Below are 17,468 nucleotides of genomic sequence, written 5' to 3' on the forward strand. Positions count from 1 at the left end.
GGGCAAAGGTTTTGCACTGGTGCCAATCCTTGGAGACAGTTTTCTCCCAGAGGGGTTAGTTTCTGCTGTAGGCAGTGTTCCCTCTAAGCTGAGTTAGTGTGAGATCGCTCACAGTTTTTTTAGCCTTCAGCTTACACATTTTTGTCTTCGCTCAGGAAGGATGGCTCCAGAGCAAACTAATTTATGCAGCAGCCAAATCGCTCGCTCACAACTGTAATGCCAGGAGCTCACAAAGTAGAATCTTTGCTCACAAGACTCCACAGCTTCGAGGGAACATTGGCTGTAGGAGCCTACTTGTAGGGATTATCATTGCAATGAACATACTGTAAGGACCTATGATTGTAAGTACTTACTTTTAAAATCTGGCCTTTTCTCCCAGCAGTTCCAAATCTCTCCCCCATTCTTTCCTCACAACAATCCTGCAAGGTAGGCTGGGCTGAGAGAACCGGCCTAAAACAGGGTTGCCAGCTTTCAGTTGGGAAATACCTGGAGATTTGGGGAGTGGAACCTGGAGATGGCAAAGTCTGGGGAAGGGAGAGACCTTAGCAAGTGAGGGATGCCAGCCTCCAGGTGGGGCCTGGGGATCCCCCGGAATTACAGCTCATCTCCAGACTACAGAGACCAGTTCCCCTGGAGGAAATGGCTGCTCTGGAGGGTGGACTCTATGGCACTGTACCCCACTGAGGTCCCTGCCCTCCCCAGGCTCCAAACTCAAATCTCCAAGACTTTTCCATCCTGGATCTGGCAACCCTACCTCACCATCTCCTGCTGGTAACCGGGAGGGACCTGGCTTCCCTAGGTTATAAAGGTCTAGATGCCACTTTCCAAAGCAGCCAGTTTCTCTTGGGGAACTGATCTTGATCATCTGGAGATGCAACAGAAGGAGATCTCCAGCTGCCACCTGGAGATTGGCAACTCTGGCCTAAAGCCACCCAGAGCGTTTCATGGACCCCAATTCTTCTCCAACCCCTTACCCACGACACTGTAGTATACTCTAACTCTCACACCTTCATCAAATGGGGCTTCCCCCCCCCCTCTGTACTACCTAGCTCTTTCTTACATCCTTCTCCCGCTCTCCTTCTGAGGAGCTCAAAGCAGCATACGTGGCTGCCCCTTTTTATCCACACAGCTGCCCTGCAAGGTAGGTTAAAACAAAAAGAAAGCCGCTGGTACAAGGTCACCCAGTGCACTTTCATAGCAGAAGAAGGGCTTGCATTCCGTTCCCCCTGATTCCACCCTAAATCAGTGACTCTCACCTGCATTCCCTTCCATCAGGAACGTTCTCCAGTCCAATAAAAAAAAAATCTGGCAGGAAGTCATGCCCTCTGACCTGGAAGCCCTCCCTTGTAGTTCCTGATAGGATCACTCATTGGTCAAGAAAAATGGTCTTGGCTCCAGTCATTTTTTAAAAAAATTAAAGGGGCAGCTTCTAGGCAAAACTACCAAGTTAGAAAGTATTGGTCTGTTTGATTATTTTTATTCAGGTCTCAGTCAGGATCAAGGCTTTGTATTCCTGATGCAGGAGTTAAATGACAGTGGCCAAGTTCTGGAAAGACCAGAGAGCCTCGGGGGGGACTAGATCCTTCCAAGGGCAAACCAGGACTGGCCCAAGAGAGAGAGAGACAGGCTGCTTGAGCTAGGGCAAGCTACCTGCTGGTCAGAACTTGAACCCAGGGTGCAGGGGCCAGAGATGGCAGCCAACAGACTCTGGAAAAGACCCTCCCCCCCCCAAAAAAAAACAGAGATGGAGATGGAATTGGGGGATGGGGTTGCCAGCTTCCAGGTGGTGGCTGGAGATCACCCACCAGGGCTCTTTTTGTAGAAAAAGCCCAGCAGGAACTCATTAGCATAACAGGCCACACCCAACAGCAGGAACTCATTAGCATATTGGGCCACACCCCTGACAGCGCAGCTCATTAGCACATTGGGTCGCACCCCCATGTTACCAGAAGTGTGGTCATCCAGCCACACCCACCTTTTGCTTCTTATTCTGTTTACCTTGTTTGTGGTCAAAACCCAGGGCCTTTTTTTTTGTAGCAGGAACTCCTTTGCATGTTAGGCCACACACGCCTACTGTAGCCAATCCTAATGAGTTTCTGCTGTTGGATGTGGCCTATTATGCTAATGAGTTCCTGCTGGGCGTGGCCAACTCGGGAGCCAGCCAGAACTCCGTTCCTGTGCGTTCCTGCCCAAAAATAGCCCTGTCGCCCACTATTACAATGGATCTCCAGGCAACTGAGACTATTTCACCTGTAGAAAATGGCTGCTTTGGAAGGTGAACTCTCTGGCATTATACTCCATTGAAGCCCCTCCCCTCCCCTCCCCAAACCCTGACCTTCTCAGGCTCCACCCCCAAAATCTCCAGGTATTTCCCAACCCACCCCCAGGTGGTTAAAGTAGTCAGAGATTACTCCAGCGTAAACACTTTGTTTTCCGTTATCTTAGACCAGACTAACCCTACTTAGGATCGTATGGTTAATTAGCAGTCTTTAAAGTACTGCAAGATTCCTTCCTGGTTTTGCTTCCACAGAAGAATGCTGTCAGGGCCGTAGCCGATGCTCCCTCTAAGCCGTGGAGTTTTGTGAGCAAAAATTCTACTTTGTGAGCTACTGGCATTAAAGTTGTGAGCGGGCGATTTGGCTGCTGCAGAAATCAGTTTGCCCGGGAGCCCTCCTTCCTGAGCTGAGACAAAAAAGTGTGAGCCGGAGGCTAAAAAACTGTGAGTTAGCTCACACTAACTCAGCTTAGAGGGAACACTAGCCTGGATTTTTTTTTTTACTTCAGTGGGGCATTTAAATAAGTCGGGGGACACCCCCGCACGCACACACCCAGGCTGTGTCAGGAGCAATGAGAGAGTAAAAGAACATACACAGAGAGAGAGAGAGAGATCACACCGAGCGGATGAACGAATGGGAACGTCCAGAATCGCCTCTGCTGGATCCTACCGTGGAGTCCAGCCGTTTGCCATCGGCCAGAGGCCCCAAAGAAAAATCACATGCGGGGCTGGAACAGGGAGCGAACGTACCCTGGGGGGTGTCTCGCCTGCAGCCAGACAGAGGTACACTGCTGGCAGGCAGGGGAGGACAATGGCTCAGCTTGGCAGTGGCACACATGAAAAATAAAATGAAATTAACCAGCTGGATGGGAAGTCGGAAGGCCTGGGCAGTAAGTTGGGGGGGGGGAGATGCCCTGCTGTAGCTCCTAGGATCCCTTTCCTAGGAATGCTGTGCTCCTAGGATCCCTTTCCTAGGAATAAGCCCCAGTGAATGAAATGGGACTTACTCCTGAGTAGACCTTCTTAGAATTGGCACCAAAGCTCTTTGGAATTTACTTCCCTTTGGTATGTCAGATGCACTTTGGGTTTCCAGGATGCGATCTCTCTCTCTCTCCCCCTCTCTCTAATTTCTTTATTTTTTCTATAAAAAAATGTCTTTTTAGAACAACAAAGACCTCAAGGTGGCTTGCATAGTAACAAAATACAGTAACAACGGGAAGAAAGGAATTGACTTTGAAAACAATCTGTCCCCGACAATAACAGCAATCAAAGAGGATTTGTACAGGACTATTCCATGAGATTAGGACATAAAGCTTTTGTGAAATAAGAATGTGTTGAAATGTGTCTTTCTCATTGGCTCGTTTAGATGTTTCTGGTGTAGCTCCACAAGAGAGGGGCCGCCAGTGAAAATACCTTCACCTCGGTAGTAACCAATGGAGATTAGAAAGTGCTGGTATGCAATAAAGACCTCTCCTGATCTTCAATCACAAGGAGAAAACACATGGGGAGGGGAAATGCTCTTTGACCTAGGTCACGTGGGGAAAACAGCGTGAAGCTGCAGCCTATTTATGCCAACCCATAGTGTTTTCAAGGCAAAAGAAAAACAGAGGTGGTGTGTCATTGCCTGCCACTGCATAGCAACTCTGGACTTCCCTGGTGGTCTCCCATACAAATACTAACCAGGATTGACACTGCTTAACTTCTGAGATCAGATGAGATCGGGCTACCTTGGTCAGGGCATGGAGGAGTTAAAGTAAAGGTAAAGGTTCCCTTGCTTGAAAGCCAGTCGAATCCGACTCTAGGGTTGCGGTCCTCATCTCCGTTTCAAAGCCGAAGAGCCAGCGCTGTCCGAAGACGTTTCCGTGGTCATGTGGCCGGCATGACTAAACACCAAGGCGCACGGAACGAGATCTGCGCACTCCCCCCGCCCCCAATAGCTAGCAATCCAAAACAGTCCAGTGGAGCCTGAGCGGTGGGTGTTGCCTTCCGACACACTTCCGGTGATGGCAGGGGGTGGGGCCTATGCAAATAAGTTATGCTAATGAGTTATGCTAATGAGCTCCTGCACCTCCTTTTCTACAAAATGACCCCGGCTCCTGTCCAAATACTAGCCAGGGCCGACCCTGCTTAGCTCTTAAGGCCTGCCTGTAGGGTTTTCGAGGGAAGAGACTAACAGAGGTGGTTCGCCACTGCCTGCCTCTGCGCAGCAACCCTGGACTTCCTTGGTGGCCTCCCATCCAAGGACTAACCACAGCTGACCTTGCTTAGCTTCTTACCTCAACCCCGTTGGGCTTTCAAGGCATGAGGTGAGCAGAGGTGGCTTGCCATTGCCTGCCTCTGCAGAACAGCCCTGGGCTTCCTTGGTGGTCGCCAAACCACGGTCTGACAAGGCCTGACCCTGCAAAGCTCCCAAGAGCTAAGGAGACTTGGCTAGCCTGGGCCATCCAGGTCAGGGGGACCCAAGCCACACAAGCCTTCAAAGTTGCACACTAACATCTTGAATGCCACCCCAGGCGGACTAAACACTATGTTCTATATCCCATGGAACTAGCTCTGGACGGAAGGAGGAGGAGAGATTGGATTTATACCCCGCCCTTCACTACCCAGAGGAGTCTCCGAGTGGCTTACTGAGCGGCTTACCTCACAGGGTGTCTGTGGTGGGGAGGGGAAGGGAAAGGAGTTTGTCAGCCGCTCTGAGACTCCTTTGGGTAGTGAAGGGCGGGGTATACATCCAATCTCTTCTTCTTCTTCTTTTACCTCACAGGGTGTCTGTGGTGGGGAGGGGAAGGGAAAGGAGTTTGTCAGCCGCTCTGAGACTCCCTTGGGTAGTGAAGGGCGGGGTATAAATCCAGTCTCTTCTTCTTCTTCTTTTACCTCACAGGGTGTCTGTGGTAGGGAGGGGAAGGGAAAGGAGTTTGTCAGCCGCTCTGAGACACCTTTGGGGAGTGAAGGGCGGGGTATAAATCCAGTCTCTTCTTCTTCTTTTACCTCACAGGGTGTCTGTGGTGGGGAGGGAAAGGGGAAGGAGTTTGTAAGCCGCTCTGAGACACCTTTGGGTAGTGAAGGGCAGGGTATAAATCCAGTCTCTTCTTCTTCTTCTTTTACCTCACAGGGTGTCTGTGGTGGGGAGGGGAAGGGAAAGGAGTTTGTCAGCCGCTCTGAGACTCCCTTGGGTAGTGAAGGGCGGGGTATAAATAGAGATGTGAAGGTCCGGGGGAAAAAACGGAAAAATTCAGGGGGGGGGAAACGGGTTTTTTTCCTGAAGCCTTTTTTGTTGTTTTTTTCCGAAAAATTGGAAAAATCGAAAAAAGAAAAGAAAAAAATTGATTATGGAATGTTTTATTTTAACATGATGAATAAAGTATTTTAAGACAAGGTGTTCAAATATTTTCCAAATCATTTCTAAAATATATATATATGGTATCAGATTGATCTAATTTCTGTGCACTGAGGACAAGCAAGTCCTAGGTTACAAACTGAACTCTCCAATGCAAGAACAAGATGCATTTCTTCCTTTAGGAGGTGGTATTGTCAGAAGAAAATAAAAAGGTTTCAGTTTTGTTTTTGCATGTGGGTGGGTATTCTGTTTGTAATAATTGTTTGGATACACTATATTTTTAATATGCTAGTTGTGATCATTTCATGCCAAGTAAAAATGTCCATAGTCATATTTTATGTTCCTAAAGTAACAGAATGACTTTCAATCTAGAAAAGACAAAAAAAAAGGCTAATGTAGCATTTTTTTCCATTTTTCCGAAAATTTCCGTTTTCTCCCGGAAAAAAACGGGGGGAAAAACAGGGTTTTTTCCGAGCTTCAAAATTTCCAGAAATTTTACATCTCTAGGTATAAATCCAATCTCCTCCTTCTCCTCTTCTTCTTCTCCTTCTCCTCCTCCTCCTCGCCAGCAGCCAGACTGAAGTGGATCCATCACCCATGAGTGCCCGGAAGTGACCGTGGGTGACTGCCTTCCTCGTTAGGCAAAGTTGCAGCTTTTCCAGTCACATCCTTTGTACCCAACTTGAATGGAGAGCAAGGCCATTCTCCCTCCCTGCCTCATTTTGCGACCGGGTGGTCAAGGAAGATGCAGAGCCCAGATTCAAGAAGCTAGCTCTCTCTGCCCTCCTGTACCCCTTACCCTCTCAACCAGTCACAGTAGCGAAACATGGTTCGATTCCCAGAAATTCTCTATCCTCACCAGGGCTTTTTCCCCTGGGGGAACGTGCTTGAACAGAGTTCCAGAACCTCTTCGACAAAAGGCTTTTTAAAATGTTAAAAAGTTTATGACTTTTCAGCATACAGGTTGAAAACGTCAGTTTCCTCTTGAGAGTTCCAGCCCCTCTTCCCCCCCCCCCAAAAAAAGAGCCCTGATCCTAACACATGTCAGCAACTGAGATTTGCCCACAAAATCCGACAGGGGGAAGCTGCTACAGCCTCTTGTTTCAACAGGGACGTCCCAAATCAGGACGGATTCGAGTAATTTTATCCACAAAGACTCTGGCAAACGCCCCAGGGGTTCTCTGTGTTTTGAATCAGTCTGCTCTGGATACATCAAAAAAGGGAATGCAGCTAGGGATGCCAGCCTCCAGGGAGGACCTGGAGATCCCTTCAAATTATAGCTCATCTCTAGATTGCACATCCCCTGGAGAAAATGGCTGTTTTGGACAGTAGATTTTATGTCACTGTACCCCACTCCCATCTCTAGTTCCAGCTCCTGCCAACCTAGCAGTTCGAAAGCAAGAAATTGCAAGTAGATAAATAGGTACCACTTTGGTGGGAAGGTAACAGCGTTCCGTGTGCCTTGGTGTTTAGTCAAGCCGGCCACATGACCACGGAAACGTCTTCAGACAGCGCTGGCTCTTTGGCTTTGAAACGGAGATGAGCACCGCAACCCTAGAGTTGGATTCGACTGGCTTTCGAGCAAGGGAACCTGTACCTTTACCTTTACCCCACTGAGGTCCCTGTCCTCTCCAGGCTCCATCCCCAAATCTCTAGGAGTTCCCAACCTGGATCTGGCCACCCTACACCCCCAATCCCTCACCAGTGGCCAGGGGTGACCCGGCAACCTTAACAACCCCAAACCAAAACTTGAATTAGCTACTGCAAAGACTGAGCGGGAACAATGTTAAAAATGAATATTGGGGTATTTTGTCAGATTGCTGGTGGATGTATACCTACACACCACAAAGGGAACGAATGGCCCAAATTAGCTGTAATTTACAACCATGGAATGTCCAGCTCGTAAGCTCGGAAGCCTGATAAAAAGACCTCTTTGGCATTAAGAAGCCTGTAATGGGCCAATCCAGCCAGGCGGTGGCAGTGCGGCGCTACGATTCAAAGCAGCCCAGGAAGAACCAACGTCATCAAGCCAAGCCAAAAAGTGAATGCCTCCGGAACATGTCTGAAGCCTACAGCTGAACAAAAAATCCCCGTCGGCTGCAAAATGTGTGCGATTTAAAGAATTATATGTTGTCCTCCCTTACCCCTATAAAATTGTTAGTCCCTTGTGTGAAACCGTGTAACTGTAAAATCGCTCAGAACCAGCAACTCTGCCGGATTGAGCGATCAATAAATTGAAATGTATTATTATTGTTGTTGTTGTTGTTGTTGTTGTCATTATTATTATTATTATTATTATTATTATTATTATTTAATGTGCGAGCATGGGGAATCATGGAGCAAGGTGCATGATCTTAATGCTCCACTTGGCCATGCAGTATAAAATGTGCAAGAATCATTCGACACCTGTTGTGGCTGGCTTGTTATACCAACAATCGTTCTTGGTGTATATGCGTATCTATGTACTGGTGACCACTGAAGAAGGCCCATTGGCGCATGGAAACATACACATATGCAGCCTGATGCCACAGTCCCAAGTACTGCACTATTAATTCTCATTTATTTCAATGGGACAATTGAGCATAAGACCATAAGAAGAGCCATGCTGCATCAGACCAGTCGTCCAACTAGTCCAGCATCCTGTCTCACACAGTGGCCAACCAGTTCCTCTGGAGGGCCAACAACAGGGCATAGAGGCTCAGGCCTTCCTAAGAACATAAGAAGACCCTGCTAAATCAGACCAATGGTCCAGCTAGTCCAGCATCCTATCTCACACAGTGGCCAGCCAGTTCCTCTGGACGTCCAATAACAGGACATAGAGGCCGAGGCCTTCCCCTGATAAGAAGAGCCCTGCTGGCTCAGACCAGTGGTCTGTCCAGCCCAGCATCCCATCTCACACAGTGGCCAACCAATTCCTCTGGAGACACAAAAACAGGGATTAGAGGCTGAGGCCTTCCTAAGAACATCAGAAGAGCCCTGCTGGATCAGACCTGTGGTCCATCTAGTTCAGCGTCCCGTCTCACACAGTGGCCAGCTACGGGCCTGCGCCAGGGGCTGCCGGCCCTTGGAGACAGTATCGTGCCCCAAAACATCCATTTGTGTTTGCATTTATTTATCCATATCCTGCTTTTGCCCCCTCTTGGGGTTCAAAGTGACTTTTAGACAGGGTTGCCGTGTCCCCTCGTCACAATGGTGGGGGGATTTGGGGGGCATTCCAGGATGTGCAAATGCAATGACATCGCCCAGAAGTGATGTTATCACGTTGGTGATGTGGGGGGCAACACTCTGGTTTTGGGGCAAAAACTCTATGATAAGACTGGCTTCTAACCATAGAGTTTTGCCCACAAACCAGAGCGTGACGTCCCCAAAGTGATGACATCACTTCCGGGTGATGTCATAATGTCAGGGACGTTGCGCAGTGACATTGCTGTTTAGGGGTGGGCAAAAGAAAAAAAATGGGGAAATCCCCGCCAGGACCTGGGGACGGGCAACCCTACTTTTAGAACACCAGCCTCCCCCCCTCCATTTCCCCACAACAACAGCCTTGTGAGGAAGGCAAGGCTGAGAGCCTGTGACAGGTCCAAGGTCACCCAGCAAGCTTCCATGGCAGAAATGGGGATTTGAATCTGAGTTGCACAGGGTCCTAGTTTGCCAGACTCTCCACTAAAGCACACTGGCTCTCCATTTATTCCCAAATGGCTAAGGAAAGATGTTCCCCATAATTTAGACAGATCACGAGGGGGGGGTGAGTCCGTGCTTGGCTCCCGTGCCCTTTTCTTACATGCCCAGGGTAATGCCAATCATCACTTTGGGGTGAGATCCAGTGTGGCGTGGTGGTTAAGAGCGGCGGACTCTAATCTGGAGAACTCCTCCATATGCAGCCAGCTGGGTGACCTTGGGTCAGTCACAGTTCTCTCACTCACCCCACCTACCTCACAGGGTGTCTGCTGTGAGGAAAGGAAGGGAAGGAGATTGTAAGCCACTCTGAGACACTGAGTGAAAGGTGGGGTATAAAATCCAATCTCTTCTTCCTCCTCCTCCTCTTCTTTATTTATTATTTATTTATTATTCAGTTTTATACTCCACCCTCCCTGCAAGCGGACTGAGAGCAGATCAGAACACAAAATCAAAAGCATATAAAAATTTCAAACGTATAAAAATAAATATAAACATGGAATCAACCCCCTGCACAATGCGGGAAATTCACAAATACCTCCCCCACAATTCTTCTCCTTCTCCTTCTCCTTGAAGGGATTTTCCTCCAGGCTGGACTGGCCCAGGGATCCTGGCATTTTTTTGCCTTGTCCTAGGCATAGATCCGGGGTCACTGGGATAACGAGGGAGGGAGCTGTGAACTTCCTGCATTGTGCAAGGGGTTGGACTAAATAGTCCTCGGGAGCTCTTCCAGCTCTATGTTTCTGACGCCTCCATAGCAGACACCAGAGGCGCTGCCTAGCCCCTTAAGCAACGGTTAGTGACTCTGGACTTCCTTAAGCTCACTGAGGTGTGTGAGTAACACTCCTGGAGCCATAGCACATGCTGTGAATCAAAAGGCATGGAAAAGAAGACGGTGCAACATGACTCACACTCATGAGTTCTTACTCCCAGAAGGAGCCGGGTGGCAGTTTCATAAGTCTGCATTGTCATGAATCAGGTTGGTGTAGTTTCCTCCGGACCATTCATGCGCTAGCTTTGCAAAGCTCCTGTGGAAAACCGAGCATCCCAGAAACGCTGCCTGCCTCTATGGACGCTGAAAAGAAGCCAGGTGAGGATATGTCGCTAACCCCTACGTGAAACACAAGCAACCCCAATTTTGCTAGGTTCACAACACGCCACGTGCACTGTTATCCTCCCCTCCCCGCCCTTTTCGGCTACTTTTTTTGTCATGAGATCCCCTATCCAAAGCTTCCTTAAAACGATATTAAAGACAGCAGCAAAACAGGTTTCCCCCCCCCTTCCCAGCTGTAAATATTTAATGCACAAAATTTGACATTGATGCATTTTTAATACTGGCACAATTAAATCTGCCAGGTGATTAAGTATTAATAGCTCTTAATAAGTGCAACTATCTCGCCTTCCAAACAGGATGGGTTGGAAAGCTGAGGAAATGGAAGTCCTGTCGCTGCTGGTGTGTGTGTGTGTGTGTGTGTGTGTGTGTGATCTTCACAGAGACAGACACGGAACTGCTTAACGCATTTCAAACCGTCCCCGAAGTTCTATTCCATCTGTCTGATCGCCGCCTCACCTCCGCGAAGACAGGAACCACCAAAGACGCCGACTTGGATGGATGCACAAAATCAAGGGCCGCTTTTAATTAGATGAATGATGACACGTAAGTGCGTTGACGGAGCGATATATTTAAAGCAGAGGGAGGTGTTTGATTTGTATGCAGGCCTGCACGGTCACAGATATCTGGGACAGAGGAGATTAAGCAAAGGAAAAAAGCAATGCGGACAGAATTCAGCGTATGCAAAGAGAGAGGGGCAAAGACTCCCTCTCTTTCCTTAGGAGGCTAGATGCTGTATGAAGAGTTTAACTAGCTTGTTGAGGACTTTTCGGCTCAGGGATCATGGGTGGCTTCGTACAGATGAAACTGCCTAATACCGAATTGCACCCTTGGCCCATCACGTTCAGTATTGTCTACTTAACCTGGCAGACGCTCTCCAGGGTCTCAGGCAGAGGTCTTTCCCATCACCAGCTGCCTGGTCCTTTTAACCGGAGGTGCCAAGGATTGAACCGGGGACCTTCTGCATGCCAAGCAGAGGCTCTGCCACTGAGCCACAGACCTTTCCCATCACCCTTAAGCCAAATGTCCACATGACCTTCCCGAAACTACTCAGAGTATTCAGCCCAAAGCCTTCCAATCAGTCCTCAGGTCTGACACAGAAAAGATCGTGCACACATTTCTTTATTGTTCTGGGACAGAACTGCCTGTGTCGTCGCTGTTTAAACTGGTTTGGTGTCTTGCTTGGGGACCAAAAAATGAAAAGCTTTCCACGTCTCTCCACATGTTGATGTTTTTGCTTATTGCCATGATCTGTATCCTTCTCTGTTTCCAGTCTCTGATGCGTACACTCAAACTTGACTCAAATATATATTTTCACAGAGCATTTCCGGGAACATCTTTAAGAGAGGCTGGGAATTAAAACCTCGCTTTCTCTCTGACGACAAGTTATTTACTGCTTCTTTTGCAGCTGATAAAACTATCTGCCGCCGTGCCAATTTGTACTCGGCATCCAGAAGGGGTGCTTTTTTTGAAATGGACATGCCAGAAAAAGTTGTAAAAGCTGGTATTGCTGCTGTTTTGTGGCTGAGAGTCAGGTCTGCACTGAAACAAGATGTGATCTCAAATCCCAGCTTGCCTTGAAACGTTATATGCCACCCACCTCCACCTGCTAAAAAATAATCATCTGGGAGGGTCGTATTTCATAGGACACCGACAACCCAGTCATCAGTACAGTAACTATGGAGTCCCAGAGATTTCATTACAATTTACTTTCATATAAATACGCATGAAGTCATGGCTTAAGAGGTGATGTAGCCTAGACAATATGTTACAGTAAGGGTGAGTGCTTGGGGTTAAAGCACTTCGGGCTCGTTAGCTAGAAGAAACTACGACTGAGGGGTGACATGATCGAGGTGTACAAGATTATGCATGGGATAGAGCGGGTAGAGAAAGAGGTACTTTTCTCCCTTTCTCACAATACAAGAACTCGTGGGCACTCCATGAAATTGCTGAGCAGTTGGGTCAGAACGGATAAAAGGAAGTCCTTCTTCACCCAAAGAGTGATTCACACATGGGATTCACTACCACAGGAGGTGGTGGTGGCTACAAGCACGGACGGCTTCAAGAAGGAATTGGATAAGCATATGGAGCAGAGGTCCATCAGTGGCTATTAGCCACAAGGTATAGATAGGAGCTCTCAGTCTGGGGCAAGTGATGCTCTGTATTCTTGGTGCTTGGGTGGGGGGCAGCAGTGGGAGGGCTTCTAGTGTCCTGGTCCCACTGCTGGACCTCCTGATGGCACCTGGTATTTTGGCCACTGTGTGACAGAGTGTTGAACTGGATGGGCCATCGGCCTGATCCACCATTGGATTCTCTTATGTTCTTATCTTCTTATGTCCTGATGTGGGTGACCCTGAATTCAAATCTCCCTTCTGCCACTGATTTCCTAGGGTGGTCTTAGTCAAGTCACTCTGCCTCACCTTTGTGTCTGCAACGTTGGGGGTTATGGTAATAATATAGGCCCACCTTGAGGGGATTATTTTTAGGATTAAAGTAAAGCAATGTTTGCAAATCCCCTCGAACAGCAAAAGTGCTTGTAGAACTCAGCATGTGTTGTCATTTTAAGGTCAGCTGGACTTCTAGAAAAAGACAGGGCTTGTTGGACACACACAGCTATTTTATCTCCAGAGAAGAATTAGGGGTGGGGGGAGAGATACTTACGAGAAGAAGGAAAAGTAGGCAAGGAGTGCAATGCGGGGACCTGACTCAGAGCCCAACTGATCTGGCTTCCTCTCTTAATTCCCCCATTCACTGTTTTGCAGTTAACTAAGAAAACTGACCACTGATGTAACTCCAGGACATTTCTTCATCACCTGTTCACACGACACCTTCAGCGAACAGCAAGACACTGACCTTAAGAGGCCCTGAAAATTCCTTTTAATAGCAGACTTTATGATTTTGTGCGCACCTATCAGTAGGAGAGCATTCTTGGTGTACAGAATTTAAAAAAAAATTAACATTGCCAATGAGAAAAAGACTGTCTTCGCCTGCCTCAAGACCTAAGGAAGACTGAACCAGTTTTTTTGCTTTCTAGGAGATGAACAACTGTTGGGAAGCAGTTAGATCCAAGTCCAGTAGCAACTCAGAGAGCAGCAAGAGTTTCAGGGTGTAAGCTTTTGAGAGTCCACCTAGCTAGGATAAAAGAGATCTACATTTCTACTCTGCCACGTCTAACAAAGGGAACTTTGCCTCTCAAAAGCTTATCCCCTGAAATCCTTGTTGGTCCCTTGCGGTAGTCCCTTTCTACTGCAGCAGAAAAGAAGCAAGAGTCCAGGAGCACCTGAAAGACTAACAAAATTGGCGGCAGGATAGGCACTTTCGTGAGTCACTGCTCACTTCTTCAGTTCTGGAAAGAGCAAGAGTCCAGGAGCACCTGAAAGACTAACAAAACTGGTGGCAGAATAGGCACTTTCGTGAGCCACTGCTCACTTCTTTAGATCTGAAAAGAGCAAGAGTCCAGGAGCACCTGAAAGACTAACAAAACTGGTGGCAGGATAGGCACTTTCGTGAGCCACTGCTCACTTCTTTAGATCTGAAAAGAGCAAGAGTCCAGGAGCACCTGAAAGACTAACAAAATTGGTGGCAGGATAGGCGCTTTTCAGATCTAAAGTTCTAAAGAGCAAGAGTCCAGGAGCACCTGAAAGACTAACAGAACTGGTGGCAGGATAGGCGCTTTTCAGATCTAAAGTTCTAAAGAGCAAGAGTCCAGGAGCACCTGAAAGACTAACAGAACTGGTGGCAGGATAGGCGCTTTTCAGATCTAAAGTTCTAAAGAGCAAGAGTCCAGGAGCACCTGAAAGACTAACAGAACTGGTGGCAGGATAGGCGCTTTTCAGATCTAAAGTTCTAAAGAGCAAGAGTCCAGGAGCACCTGAAAGACTAACAGAACTGGTGGCAGGATAGGCGCTTTTCAGATCTAAAGTTCTAAAGAGCAAGAGTCCAGGAGCACCTGAAAGACTAACAGAACTGGTGGCAGGATAGGCGCTTTTCAGATCTAAAGTTCTAAAGAGCAAGAGTCCAGGAGCACCTGAAAGACTAACAGAACTGGTGGCAGGATAGGCGCTTTTCAGATCTAAAGTTCTAAAGAGCAAGAGTCCAGGAGCACCTGAAAGACTAACAGAACTGGTGGCAGGATAGGCGCTTTTCAGATCTAAAGTTCTAAAGAGCAAGAGTCCAGGAGCACCTGAAAGACTAACAGAACTGGTGGCAGGATAGGCGCTTTTCAGATCTAAAGTTCTAAAGAGCAAGAGTCCAGGAGCACCTGAAAGACTAACAGAACTGGTGGCAGGATAGGCGCTTTTCAGATCTAAAGTTCTAAAGAGCAAGAGTCCAGGAGCACCTGAAAGACTAACAGAACTGGTGGCAGGATAGGCGCTTTTCAGATCTAAAGTTCTAAAGAGCAAGAGTCCAGGAGCACCTGAAAGACTAACAGAACTGGTGGCAGGATAGGCGCTTTTCAGATCTAAAGTTCTAAAGAGCAAGAGTCCAGGAGCACCTGAAAGACTAACAGAACTGGTGGCAGGATAGGCGCTTTTCAGATCTAAAGTTCTAAAGAGCAAGAGTCCAGGAGCACCTGAAAGACTAACAGAACTGGTGGCAGGATAGGCGCTTTTCAGATCTAAAGTTCTAAAGAGCAAGAGTCCAGGAGCACCTGAAAGACTAACAGAACTGGTGGCAGGATAGGCGCTTTTCAGATCTAAAGTTCTAAAGAGCAAGAGTCCAGGAGCACCTGAAAGACTAACAGAACTGGTGGCAGGATAGGCGCTTTTCAGATCTAAAGTTCTAAAGAGCAAGAGTCCAGGAGCACCTGAAAGACTAACAGAACTGGTGGCAGGATAGGCGCTTTTCAGATCTAAAGTTCTAAAGAGCAAGAGTCCAGGAGCACCTGAAAGACTAACAAAACTGGTGGCAGAATAGGCCCTCTCGTGAGTCACTGCTCACTTTTTCAGATACAGCTAGAATGTGACTCGATCTGTCTTTATAATCACAAGGCTGATGTACTTCCATCCTGTATGGCTAAATGTGGTGCCCTCCATGGAGATAGATCAGGATGGGTAGCCGTGTTTGTCTGTACCAACAGAAAAGTGCAAGAGTCCGGTAGCACCTTCAAGACTTAACAAAATTTGTGGCAGGGGAGGAGCTTTCGTGAGTCACTGCTCACTTTTTCGGTTCTGAAAAGAGCAAGAGTCCAGGAGCACCTGAAAGACTGAACAAAACTTGTGGCAGGGCATGAGATTTTGTGAGTCTCTGCTCACTTCTACAGATCTGAAAAGAGCAAGAGTTTGGTAACACCTTAAAGACTAACAGAATTCATGGCAGGGTTGGGTCTTTTGTGAGTCACTCCTCACTTCTTCAGTCTCACAAAAGCTCCTCCCCTGCCACAAATGTGTAGCCTTTAAGGTGCTACTGGACTCCTGCTCTTTTCTGCTGCTACAGACAGACTAACATGGGTAACCCATCTTGTTCTTTTGCAGACCTGCACAGATACCCACTGAAACTTCACCAAAAAGACTTCGTTGAACATCTAAGAACGGATTGTATGCTGAACGAAGAGGACATTTCTGGATTGCTGTCCCCACCACAATCCCTTATACGCTCCATATTTGTCATTACAATCAATGCTAACACACATCCTAAGTAATGTTTTTATTATCAAGGTTTTTTTTCTCCCACCTCTGTTTTTGTCGATGGAGTTCAAAGAAAATCTGGAGGCCAGTGCTGCTCCCACTGGGACAGATTCCATGCATTTAAGAACACCTCCCGGGGTCTGTTCTATTCCTATTTTGCATTTCGGATTCCCCGCCCCCTTTATGCATCCAACACAGACTTGGGAACCAGCCAAAGCTAAACACAGCCCCACCTTACTCCTTGTTCAGCACTGTTTCCTCCCTAACTTCAAAGCAAAAGAAAGCGGTATTCCCCAGATAGGAAATGTACTATCCAATTTGAAAATAAATAAATAAAAAACAAAAATACATACTTGTCAAGGTGAAAGGAGACTATAATTCAGTTAGTTCCATGATGCTTCCTGGAGGCAAGACGAAACTTCCACACAGAGACGGGCACACACACTTAACTTTCCACCTTTGTGCACAAATTAAGTCAGCAAGAGGAAAGGAGCTGGTGACCTTTTTCAGCTATGCTAACAAGTGCAGTCCTAAGGACACTTTCCTGGGAGGAAGCCCCATTTAATGGGCCTGAGTTAGAAAGAGAGCTCGAAGGGACTCTCAAGGGCCATCTAGTCCAACCCCCTACGGAACACAGGAAATTCACAACTACCTCTCACTCCCCCCCATGACCTCTACTCTAGCTGATCTCCTCAGGGCTGCTCTAGATGCAGCCACCACTGGAGTCCAGTGTTCCCTCCAAGCTGAGTTAGTGTGAGCAAGGTCAGAGTTGTTTAGTCTCTGGCTCACACATTTTTGTCTTAGCTCACATAGTAGAATTTTTGCTCACAAGACTCCACAGCTTAGAGGGAGCATTGCTGGGGTCTATTTCCTTGTTCCGCGTTGACCCACACAGGCGCCAGAACCGCCTGCCAGTTCCCACTCCTGCCCGCAGCACCGATGCACACGCTTTGTCAATGGACCCACCTTTGCAAGGAACTCGAGACCTGATGGACGCCCCTCCCGAAGACCCCCCTGTCAGTCTTTCCCAAAGGCCCCTCCCCACCTCTTCTTGCTCCCCAGGTTCATTCCCTGGCCAGTCCGCACGCTTCTCCCCCCCCTCCCGCCCGCCCAACTTTGCAAACACAATAACGGAAACGGGGGGGGGGAGAAAACATGTGGCCAGTTGAGTGGAGCCAGCCTGCTCCGGATCCAGAAGGGGTGGGTGTCCTGGTCTTAGGGACCCGTTCCCGACCCACCACCACCACCACGGGACCCTCCCGCACATGCGTGCGCGTCCTCACACTCTCCTCTCCTCACGTGACCCAACTTTACACACATAATTACTCATCACATGTCTGTGTTTTGAAGAGAGCTGGCACCGGAGGGAGAAGAGGAGGGGGGAGGGAGGGGGTTGAGGGGGGGCTGCTCTCCCCCTCCCTTCCCCTGCCCGCCCCTCCCGTG

General features: G+C 48.1%; 1 protein-coding gene across 1 annotated transcript in view; it reads right to left on the bottom strand.

Annotated features, from left to right (window-relative positions):
- Positions 1-17,468, bottom strand: part of CELF6 (CUGBP, Elav-like family member 6) — a 247,289-nt gene that overhangs the window by 229,413 nt on the left and 408 nt on the right. The window lies entirely within an intron of this gene.

The sequence above is a fragment of the Gekko japonicus genome, unplaced genomic scaffold (genome assembly GCF_001447785.1).
Source record: "Gekko japonicus isolate JY-2015 unplaced genomic scaffold, Gekko_japonicus_V1.1 scaffold1843, whole genome shotgun sequence".
Taxonomy (NCBI): domain Eukaryota; kingdom Metazoa; phylum Chordata; class Lepidosauria; order Squamata; family Gekkonidae; genus Gekko; species Gekko japonicus.